Below are 12,485 nucleotides of genomic sequence, written 5' to 3' on the forward strand. Positions count from 1 at the left end.
ATGGAAATTAAATAATTTTGTATTAATGGTTAATTATGTAGTTATAAAAAATTGATATATTATGATATCTTCAGGTTAATAATTTAATCATTTCAGTAAAATTTTTTTCCTTAAAAAAGTTCTCCATTGTCTGTATTAAAATTTTTTTATATATTTATTCAGTTATTTATCTTAGTAAACCTTGCCTTTTCCCACTATTGCTGTGTGTAGCTTGCGGATAGCAAGCTGTATTCTGGTTGTCATGAATTAATAAGTACACTGCAGGTATAGCAAATGCATGCATCTGGCCAGAGGACAGGATGCAAGGTGAAATTTTAGTAAATTAGCTCTTTTGTGGCATTATAACTTCTCAAGTTAAACGCATACTCAATATTTTGTAGTTAATAGTTTTCCATTGGAAACTTGTTTTCACAGTTTCAGTTTATTGTTTGATTAATTGATTATGACAGAGAACATGCCACATGCCAGCTATCTACCTATGGAGAGTTACACCTTCATTCTTTAAGGAAAATATTTCTTAGTTAATTGATTAAGCCAAAGTACAAGGGGCTCATGAATGGATGTTTCCATGGAGTGCTTTCTAAGGAGATCTATCTCATAGTAACATAAAATGGGAAAAGCTTCATGCAATTAGCCCTTTGTGGAAGCCAAAATTAGGAAGAATTATCAATATTCAGTAGTTTTACCTTCATTTCCATTGGAGAAAGCATAATTTGAACAGCAATTGAAAACTATACACCAAAATGTGTATTAATTTTTAGTCCAAAGGGGCTTTGTCCCTGAAGGACCATTTTTTTCGTTTTTGCGATTTTGCGCCTATTCACTACAAACGGCGAATCACTTTTCAAACTGTTGCCACAAAGTATTATTGTCCTGTGTTATATTTAAAGAAATTAAATTATGAAAAATCTGCGTAAATGTATGTGAATTTCTCGCATTGTGATAAAACAACGGAACATAGAGCCATCGCACTTTGAATGACGTAATCCTCCTACGAATATGGATGTGTGGAAGACCAAATTTGAAATTTGGAATTTGTTTTATTATCGATTTCCTATTTTGTAAAACTTTAACGAATTTTTGATTAACAAACTCAAGGATTTCAAAGCGAGCAATGGCAACGTTGTACAGAAAAAGCATTTTTATTTTCGCCTGAGTCTCTGTATCGAAAGTTCTAAAGGATAGCTCATTTTAAAACTATTGCGATAGTGTTATTTAAAACTATAAATATATTTTGTGATATTGCTGTTGAACTGAATTTTATGGTTTAAGTGCGAAGAACGTGATATTTAATAAAAAAAATGTAACACAAAAAATGTAAAAAAAATGCCCCTTTGGACGTAATTTAAAATCTGAAAACATTTCAGATTTTCTTTTTCCCTTTTTCCCCCCTTTCTGTCTCTCTATCTTTATATAGTATATAATTTAAAGCTAGGCAAATTTTACTCTTAAACTCAGAATGCTTTTTGTTGGAGAGAGACTAATGTTAGACTATGTCAAAATGCACAGTTTTCTATAAAATAGTTATCGATGTGAAGTTTGAATTTTGCACAGTTTTAAATTTCAGAGTGACGTTCCACGCATTAAAAACTCTTCAAATTGTATTTATTCTTGAGCAAATTTTAAAACTTTCTTATGAAAAGGAATATATATAATATTTCTCTCTTTTCTAAAGTGGAAGGCTTCAAATTTGTTGCCTATTTACATTGATTTTCAAACTTGTTTATTTATTTATATTCTAAAATTTTACTCTCCATAATCTGCCAAATAAATCTCGAGAGTTTTGAAGGAAGAATAATGAAAATAATAAAAGTTTTATACATAGAATTTTTTTAAACGTCATTCTTTTCTCTCGGAGGGAAAGGGGGAGGGAATCAATCACCACATATTTACATTATGGTTAATGGTGTGTTGCATATTCCATCTCCAGTTTGGAGATCAATTTCAGTATAGTTTTGAAATTTTAATTTTGAAAATGTAGAAATTCGAAAATTAGTTTTTTTCTGATATTCCAAAAATTTTCAATAATTTCGTACGCTGCTATTTTAGTGCGTTCATTTGGCGACATTTTTGAGACAGGGTCATGGTTGGCGAACTGAAGCTGTCTGTCACTCTCGTTGTAAAAATGGCAACCCTGGTATCAATACGCATCTGTGTTGTTTAGTTTCTTGGTCATGTGGTTACTAACTCAAGAAAGTTTATCGTAAGTTTGGACCCGAACTTTGGAAATCCTTGATCAAACAATTTTTACACCTTTGACAGCCACGTAAGTTCTCTAATGCCTTTTACACTAATGTAATGTTTTATTTTGTTAAATATGCGCTATTTTTGAAGCAAGGAAAGTCATTGTTCGATGTATAGTTGAAAGTCGTACGCGAAAAATGAAATAAAATCTTTGTGCAGTCAGTGAATTTTAAAAGGTTTTCGTAGGTTGTTGTGTTGTTTTGATTAGTTTTTGTTTTATAAGTGATTAACGTGGAACGTCATGTTTATTAGTGGGTTGTTTTATATTAAATCGTAATTTCAGTTTTTTTTTTTTTTTTTTTAAGGAATTTTGCATTCTTGCTTATTAAAGGGTCAAGGTTAGGATCTGCCCCTCCCATTTAAAAGGTCACTGCTGTATTGGCATTAAAAATTATTTCACTGTAGTATATTAAGTGTTTAGAGTGAAATAATTCTTAACATTGAAGTTTAATTGTTGCATAATTATCATTGTTTAGTAATAAAATAAAAATTGTTATTCATCTGAATAATGGGGATTTAATTATTGCATAATTATTATTGTTTAGTAATACAATAAAAATTGTTATTCATTTGAATAATGGTGTCGATTTTTTTTATTATTTTATTGTTGTTATCATGTATCAAATACCGGTATTTTATTTGATAATACAAGACCAGTCGTGATATGATAACTTGATGAAATCATGCCTTATTTTGTATACACGATCGTCATATGTGATTCATTCGCAAAAACAGGAAATAATAGTTATTTGTGTAGTTCGGCCACGTTTTTTGTGGAAGAAATTGAATGCGATTTTCATATATCCGCAGATTATTCTATTGTAGCTCTTCATAGCAAAGTAATACCTGCAGGTACCAAAAGCGGGGGGGGGGGGAGTAACTTACAAGTAATTTTTTTTAATTACTGAGGTACTGGAATTTTTCTGTTATACGAATAGTTTTAAATTATTAAGAAGCATTCCATTTTATGTTTTAAAGGATGATATTCACTTTTAAATTGAATTAAATTCTTGTATAATAATAACGAATAAAAATTATTTATTTAATATTATTTTTTCATGCAATAAAATAATTATTTTTTGTTATTAATAAGAATAATTAATTAGGCGCTTACGTAAAATACATTGAGTGCTATTAATTATTTAGCGTTTTTAAAATATGAAATAATCGTATATCGAAAATAAATAAATAAATAAAGTGTAATAAATGTAGTTAAACAAGACATTAAAGTGATAAAATAAACATTAATTTGAACAATAACATTTTCTTTTATTCATTAGTATTTTTGTTGCTAAAAGTTGCAATAGTATAATTTTCAGAAGTTTAATTTTATTTTTCAAAAATATATTTGAATTTAAAATTTCCTTTTTTTAGAAATGTTCAGTGATTTATTGACATGCTTAACACTTTTTTTTTTTTTTTTTTTAAATCATCATTTACTGTATAACATTTCATTCGTCTGTTATGTGAGGTTTTGCCCTACGCTCTTCTACGTACACATCTGTATATAGTTATGTATGGTATATAATGTGAAAACGATTACTGTTTTTTGGCTGAAAATCTTCAAAAGTAGTAATATACATTGCTGTAAAATGTTGATTTAAAATTTTAGACCCTTCCCCAAACCCCGCCGACAAATTTATACCAGTTGCTTCATTGTTTCATGTTTTTCCGGCTTACAGCTTTGACAGGAATTGCGAGTTAAACCTCTATTTGTTTTTCGAATATTGTTTAACTAATTCCGTGACAGCTCTGTATTAATGGTGACCAAAGTAGCACGAATAGTATTCTCTCAGTTTTTAAATGAGGATAAATAAAGATTATTTAAATGCAATTATTTTTAACTTAACCCCTAAAATAAATAAATGAAACGTATGTCGGAACGGAAGAAATAAGTTACCAGAATTTTTTTTTTTTAAGCTGGAAATTTGTTTGAAACACTCCTGTGAACCTTCTGCCACCTTGAGTAAACATTTCAGAATCACAAATTGGTGTAGCTCGGTGGTATGGTATAAGTTAATAAGATAAGAATAATCCCATCTTCCAGTTTTTTTATTTCCGCGTTTCAAAATTTGAACTTTTTTTAATTACAGTGGCAACAGTAGTTTTTTAAAATTATCTAAAGCGCATTAAAAAAATCGTCTTTTATGACGCTTATTACTAGCAATAAAATGTTTGTCGTCTGCATTATTAAGAATTTTTTTCTAGTAAAATAAGTTCGGATTGTAAATATAAATAAATAAGATTTTAAAAAAGTATTAATACAGCTGAATAATTTTCTAAATTTAATTTCCTATTAGAGAATGCAGAATCAGATTTTTTTAATGTATATTTAATTACAATTTTCATTTCCCTCCCAGATATATAGATGTGTTAAGGTGGACTTATAAGGCGAAATAATTCATGTACATCGAATTCTTAAGATTGGTGAAATTCTACTCTGTGCGCATGCGTTGTTACTTAAAATAATTGTGACTTTTTTTTTTTTTTTTTTTCTGTGTGTGTAATTTAAAAATATTTTCAGAGGGTTAAAATTTTTATATTTTTATTGTTCATGGTTTTTCATTTTAAAAGTTTTTCTTACTGCTGTACCTTCATGAGGTAATCTTTTTATTGGATGAACAGGATTAAGTAGGTTAATTAACACTAAAAGGTAAGTTCCTTAGGAGCGATCCGTTAATGGACCGCTTTCTATTTATTTGAGGGAGGGGAGAGATGTCGTGCAACGAATGTGCGTCGCCAAAAATCGGACCTCGGACAAAATACTAATGTTCTGTGTACTGATACCACCTTATTAAACTCGGTCAGCGTATTAAAAGTAATGGCTCAACGAAAATTAGTTCATTTGCAGAAGTTTTGTTCATTTCACTGTGTTGTGAAATAATTTCACTCGTAAAAAATATCACGTAATTGATAAAAAGCAAGTCTAAAAATATCTCCTTGTAAAATTGCGATTGTCATTTGTTCTTTGTGAAACATTAATAAGGAAGCCTTTATAAAATGATAAATGAGATCATTTATAACAAAAATGAGCTGTTTTTAATACAAGTTCAAGATAATTTCTTGGCAGATGGTCCTTTAAGTAAAGCAGAAAAATTTCCAACGTGATATGGTCTTGTGTTTTAGAATCAGTACAGATGTCTTCCGGAAATCTTCGAGCAATAAATGTATGGCACCTCTTCCTGACTGTGCTGCAATACAGGGTGTGGACATCTTTCGGCAAATTGGCCTTTGTTCGAAAAGACGGAACCTTCATCAGGGTACCTTTTATAACGGCGCCTAATTTCTTAGAGGATCGGCTTTGCCAATCACCCGCTGTTTGAAAGGCCAGAAACCTCAAAAGGTTGTGCTTATTCTTGTGAATATCAGTTTATTACTCCTAAAAACAGTCTTACAGCCATACAGACATCTTTAGGCAGGGTCACCGCAATGCCGATAAATATAGCTTTAAAATGCTACTCTGATTAGAAGAGAAAAGAAAATATGGCATAGTGGTGCCGCGACATCAAAGTGCCCGCATCTTTCTGAGAGTTGTTTTTTATTAAGTCAATGATTGAGCTTAAGGGTGCGAGCACCCTTATGAAGAAGCGACGTTATGAAAGAAGCATCCTTAATGCATACGCAAAAAATCCGTTATTTGTCCGCGCTAGAAATCTGCTTGGCGTCTCTTTCTGACCCTCTTAACAAGACGAGACAAATGGCCGAAAATGACAATCAGATAGCTATCAGTTCTGTGACAGATCTTTAAAAAAAGGAAGAGAAAGGACATACTGTGTCGCCATACTGCCGGTATTTATTCCTTCAAGGTTAATATTGAGTCTTTCCTGTTGAAGAACATTGTTAAGTGGTAGACGAGTTCTCCCCGCTGTTGTGTTGTGTATTTATGTATGAAAAACTACATTTGCCAACCTACTTATTGGGAGATAAGTGTTTTTTTATCATAATTGTCTGCAAGGAGATTTAGCGTAGTAAATGTGCCCTCTTAAAAAAAAAACACGATTAATGGCTATTCCACATTTATAACGGTAATTTTGTTAGGTGTGTAAGCTTTACTTCTCTATTGCCCAGTGGATTAATCTGTACGTAGGAGCTGAAGATAAGGGAGTCAATGCACTTGCTATAGAGTTAGCAGCGAATGTGATTGCTCATTTTGAACAGGAATAAAAATCAATTAATGTTCAAACAATAAAAGTGTTCTTTATATAATAAATTACTTATAAAAATTCTCTCGGAAATCATTAATCGTCTTAACTTCTTAAATGCATTTCAACGCTGAAGAAATCAAACTGGTCGTATTTTATTTATTTATTTATTTATTTTTTGTGTATGATCGTGAAACAAAGTACTGTCGGAACAGTTCAGTAGTCCTTGTTTCAAGTAAATGCTTATTCCTTTCTAAAGTTTTAAAATAACAATAATGTCCATGTTTTATTGCTCACTTGCTTTTTGATGCCCTGGTAGGCTGCATTCACGATGGTCTATCTAGTCGTCCAAGTCATCGTAGAACAGAGTTTAATACTTAGCCAGTTAGGGAAGGTAAAGTTTCTCATGCGTAAATGTGCAGCAGACTGAACGAAATTGTCGACCGAATGTTAGTTCATGTGTGTATCGTTATGATCAGTCGATTTGTGTAACAGGGGAGTAGAATAGCTAGAACATTTAGGTAAAATTTTTATCTCAGTTTCTATGACAAAGCAAAGTCTTGTTGCGTAGCAACGAAACTTATTTTATCGGTTACCATACTTCGTAAGTGCACATCTCTATCGCCACCGAGGGAGTGATTTCTAGAATGGACGAATGGGCTTCCAGTAATATTTCTGTCATTTCACATGACCTTTGTCATGCATTTAAGCAAGATGGTTTGCCACGCAATTACCAGTACAAAATAATCGAAGCACTGCATTCCTACACATTTAATGTATTAAATTTCACATTAATAACAGTTCACTCTGTTGCCTGCACTATCATACAAAATATCTCCTGCACAAGAAATACTCTTCAAACAGAATGAATTTATTGTATTCACAACGAATAGTGTTAGCAATAGGTATAATTGGATCATTCACAATATATACTTTGAATCTTACACTTTCAAAATGCAAGCATTGAAATAACAAAATAGTATATTCATTGTAACAATTCCAGTTATTCTTGGCTCAATAAAAGATATATACACTGGAATTCTCTTAATCCACAGGTATTAAGTAAATGCATAATATTCAAGGCTAATTGCAGTTTAGTCATTTGCTCGATATAAAGAGCGATAATATGCTACGAACATCAATCGGAACATCAGTGTCCGATAAGTTCCGCAAAAGTGAAAAGTTGATGATTAAAAAAAAAAAAAAAAAAGTTATAACAGCATTTATACACTATACTCGTATAACTGCGAAACAAATGCAAAATAAAACATAAACAACAACATGTGTTCGTAAGCGCAATTTGAGAGATTCAGCGTCACAAGAGAAGTAGAAGCTCATTGGTCCGTTTTTGAAACCCCTCCCTGAGTGGCTATACTGATGTGCACTTAATGCTGCCGGTTATAACTGCAGAATCATCTGAACGATCGCATACTGCCCCTACGACTACCTCTGAGAAATTACGCGTTAGTTCAAGGTTTCTTAAACTTTTCTTAGTCGCGACCCTTTTTTAAGACAGAACAATGTGAAAATTTTAAATAAGTAACAGACGAAATGACGGCATCACGTGCAAAGCTAGGAAAATGAACGTTTATATTATAAAAAGAATGCGTCGAAACGTTTTCGTTTTTTTCTTTGTCTATATTGTCTTATCTTTATCTATTTTCAGATGCATTGTGTGAAATTATGTGATATTTGTAAAATTATTATAATAAGTTAAAAATAATATCAAAACTGCTAAAATTTTTGGCAAGGGGGTCGCGGCCTACATTTTAAGAAACCCTGCGTTCGTTAGTACATTCTTCATTTCTTTGCTTATCCGTAATAGCTGCTGATTTATTTACACGGTAACGCACTTTTTTTCATCTTTCAGCGCGCTTATAATTAATTCTTCATAAAAAGAATTTTCGATTATAAAAGTAATTTTCTCTGAATTTAAAAAAAAAAAAAAAAAAAACCTTTGAGGCTCTAATTTAATTTGCTATGAAATTTTTTTAAAATTTCTGCTACTGGACATGGTGAGTAGATTACGTAGTGTAAAGTTTTGCTGTATCAACGAAAGAAACATTAATTTTCCTTACCTTTTTTTTTTTTTCCTTGTCTGAATTAATTTTTCCAGGCGACATTTGTTTGTTGCAATACTGACATTACAACCATTTTTTCCCTTTTGCGGTGTGAAGAAGACACCTGCCAGACTGGTAGGGATAGCTACGAGGCACTGCACCTATTTTTGTTGATGAAAACGCTCTACGGACCAACTGCCCCGCGGTCATTTATTGTCCTCGATATTTATTGCCTGTTTTGAATCGAACACTACAGGTAGTTCGTGTGTCCTCATTATTCACAGGTTACTATTCTCATTTAGTTTTTTCGTGGCCATTTCACACTGTATAGCGTACAGCGTAACTGGAGGCATTTGCGATTCATCTGTGGCCAAATGGCCAGTTAAAGGTCAGTAACGCTTGCAGCTAATGGATGTGTTTAAAATTGCTTTCCGATTGTGGAATTGAAAATGTTTCTCAAAAGCATGGAGCTAAATTGTTTGTTTATGTATGTGTGTGTGTACAGTTCTCATGAAAATGACTGTTCCTTAAATTAATATATGTCCATTTCGTGGGGAAAGAAACATGAGTTTTGAATATTTAATATTCTGGTGATGTATTCAAACAAAAAGCTACCTGTCATATGAATCCAAAAAGGTAAGTAAAGTTAGTTGAACAATATGCCATTTGCTTCAAGAAATACGGTGAAATCTCTCGCTGTGAAGTTGGCGCCTATCTTTAGAAACACTTATTAATTTTGAGAACATAAGCAACATCTTGTTGTATGTCATCGTTAGTTATGTATGCTAAGGCGACCACCTTCATAGAAAACCAACATGTACTGCAACCGTGAGGATAATTTTCACGATGTTTCGCCAAATTTATATGCAATGCACTTTCTTTGGAATGACCATCTACAGTTTTTTAAAAACCCTTTTTATTTTTTCGTGTAACACTACTTATTGCTAAATAAATATAACTTGGTATATTGTCCTTCGTGTTTGATGTAGTGATGTTGCGTTGTGCTTCTTAATTTGTACTTGACATGTTTCAAGATCAGCTGTTAAAAATCTCCTAGGGGGTAATCTCCACAGGACCGGAAACCCTAGTTCTTCATAAAATATGAAACATTTTTTATGTTAAGTCTGATTTAAATAGCTGGTTAGACTCGGAAGGCGTACATCTGCGTGGTTTAATCTGCCATTTATTTCGTCAAAAGCTGTTCAGTGATGCTACTTGCATATCATTTAAGTCTTTTCAACGATGCAGCTTGCATGTCATTTCGGGCATCTTTTCATTTTATTTATTTTTAATTATTTTAATAATACTGAGGAGGATAATTGCTTATGACTCAGAGCAGAAACGTGAACTGGCGTAAAAGAAAGGGTGGTAGCATTTGACTATAAAATGATACGACATTCTTTTGCACCTGCGCAGCTCTTCCCGAAATAAAAGAGTATTGTTGGTTATACGTACATGTATATGGAATCAGAAAATAAAATCTTTCATGTTATATACATACGTTAATTGCTAATGTTAATGATGAGATGACAGTACAACCTGGCTTCGCATACCATGCCAATACGTGAATTATTCGGCTATTTTAGCTGTTAAATGTTTACTTCCAGCCATGGTAATATAAACCCACGAATTCATCAACAGTCATATATGAAAAGATAAGTCTTGATATATAGCTGTTTTTGACCGTCAAACACAAGCTAGTACCCCATGATTTGATTTGGTCAAAAACCCTCTTCGGCAAGGAGAGGATCCTATGGTCTTGTACTCTTCATTCATTTCTGGCTCCACAATGCATGGAGAGCCAAAAATGTTTCGCCTCCTTAAAGACATTACAGTCACTTAGACGTTCATGTCTTTTCGAGGCTTCAACTATTATCTCGGTTATCAATTTGGATTTGCCTTTACAGACCTCTCTACCGATCGGGCGACTCCGACTGATTTTAAAGTGATTAAGCGAAACAGCGCAGTTGCACCAACAGACTGTCATTAAACTTAAAGCAACATTTTTATATTAAATTACTAAATTAAAATAATTTAAACCCAAGAATTTCATTACTGAAAGTGAAAGAAATGTCTTTGAAGGACTGAAAGGTTAATTTTTGAATCAGTAAATTAAGAATAAAAAATCACATGCCCTGATAAACAAGATTCATTCTGCGGAATTTAAAAACCTTAAATTTTATCAATTTTTGTTAATGCTATTGACAGGATTAAGAATTTTGTTGCAGCACTAAAATTACTGCGTCCTGGTTTGGCTGGCGTGGTAATGTAAACATGATTAATTATTGATCAGTTATGACTAGCACTGCAGTCTAAGATAAGAAACCTTTATAAAAAAAACTTCCGTGGAGAAGCCGGAATTTAGATTATGCAATTGTATTTGTGTTGCCACGTAAGTTAAACGACGAAAATTCTGATGACTTATTGTAAACTACTGGGATGAACTTTCCCATGTCTTGTAGCTTTTTTCACTCATGTGTGTGTGTGTGTGTGTGTGATTATGGCAAAGCCTCGAGGGCTATCTGCCTAAGGGGAGGGATGCCTTCGTGGAGGACTTTCTACGGGAAACTGGCTCGTATACACGTTACACATGGGGAAAACCACGAAAACGCCCATGCAGCCAGCCCGTTCGCGGGATTCGAACCTCGGACCGAACTACCAGTGTTCAGCGACTTTACCGCTCGGCCGCTGGTGGGCGATCTTTTTTCACTCAGCTAGTATTTTAAGCCTGGATTTTCTTTCTAATCCGCTTCTGTAATCTCATGTAATATGTCATAATTCTGTGCTGCCCCACCCACAAATGTACATCAAATTTCAATGTAGCACAATGTCGCCCTTGTATGGCCATGTTTAATCTGAATGGAATATCAATAAGCTCCAGGTGCGGCCTTGTGCGGCTCCAGGGAGTTGTTGCATCTGGTTAGTGGAAGGCGTGGGACATATGCCTGCTTACCCCTGTTAAACACCAGGCGTCCCCGTCCTCCGTCACCTGTCACCTGTGATCATGTTCACACGGTTTAGTTCAAGAGGGTCGGGATTTCTTGTTAACCGCCCAGAAGGTGTCGTTGACAGTGGCGCTGAGTCCCGTATGGATGGGGTTGGGTTCGAATCCCGGAGAAGACATAGATGTTTGTTAAATGTATTGCGTCACTGCGGGAAAGGAGCTTTCAAAATGCATGTCTCGCCATGTATTTTGCGTATTAAGTCCTCTCGAGTGGTTGGAAGATCCTCGGGGCATGCCCTCCCTGGGGTGTTCCCTCTCTAAGTTGGGGCAGGGGACTATATCTGTACAACCTGTGTCTAAATTCTGATGTCCCCCGCTCTTATACCTGTACCTTTTAAGGTAGTAATTTTCATATTTTCTTTGTTTCACACATCCAAAAAAAATATTTGATCTATACTCGTACATCCCCTTCTATATATACTTGGGTATTCAAATCCCCTTCAGTGTCACACTTCAGCTGTTCTAGTGTTGACTCATAACTGATAACAAGGACAGAGGTGTATTTGCTATAAGCAAATCGCCTATTAATATTTAATTTTTTTTATCAATTTATTTACTTGGCTTCTTTTTTTTTCGCATTCATCAGGAGGCTGTGGTGTCAGATTTTATATCATATCTTCATTGTCCTTCTGGTTGAGAGGGAGTGTATATTTTTATTTGATCTTTTAAAAGTAATGTTGTTGTATTTAAATGCGGGTTCGAATAATGTTAGAAGAGGTTTTGGTCAGATTTTTTTTTTTATCTTTCCTTCTTAAAAGTTCAGGTAATTTTGCGTAAATATCGTTATATTCAACCAAGATAACCGCAGTTTCCTGGAACGGTATGAAAAACTTGGTTAGTGAGGTATTTGCTTTCACGTTTACATCATCGCATGGAAGTTTCTTGACTGATGCGACCTCTTTTATTTTTTTTTCCATTGCTTCTTGAGACTGCTGGTCTTGTCTGTGCCCGGGGCGTCATTGTATCTTGGGGTGGTCTGTGTACTTTTTTTTTTACCTACTACTGCAAGCGAGGAAGAAAACGACTCTACGCCGT

General features: G+C 33.7%; 1 protein-coding gene across 2 annotated transcripts in view; it reads left to right on the plus strand.

Moving 5' to 3' along the window:
- LOC118202016 (membrane-associated guanylate kinase, WW and PDZ domain-containing protein 1-like) overlaps nt 1–12,485 on the plus strand; it is a 186,136-nt gene that overhangs the window by 73,831 nt on the left and 99,820 nt on the right. Inside the window, exon 1 of one of the 2 annotated variants that reach the window (XM_085822671.1) lies at nt 2,135–2,266. The exons of the other annotated variant lie outside the window; for it this stretch is intronic. The gene's annotated coding sequence lies outside the window, so the exon portion shown is untranslated. Of the gene's footprint in view, nt 1–2,134; nt 2,267–12,485 lie in introns of those variants that run through there. 2 annotated transcript variants of the gene reach the window in all.

Source organism: Stegodyphus dumicola, chromosome 8 (assembly GCF_044657685.1).
Source record: "Stegodyphus dumicola isolate Sdum_Otavi_A_Nest chromosome 8, ASM4465768v1".
Taxonomy (NCBI): domain Eukaryota; kingdom Metazoa; phylum Arthropoda; class Arachnida; order Araneae; family Eresidae; genus Stegodyphus; species Stegodyphus dumicola.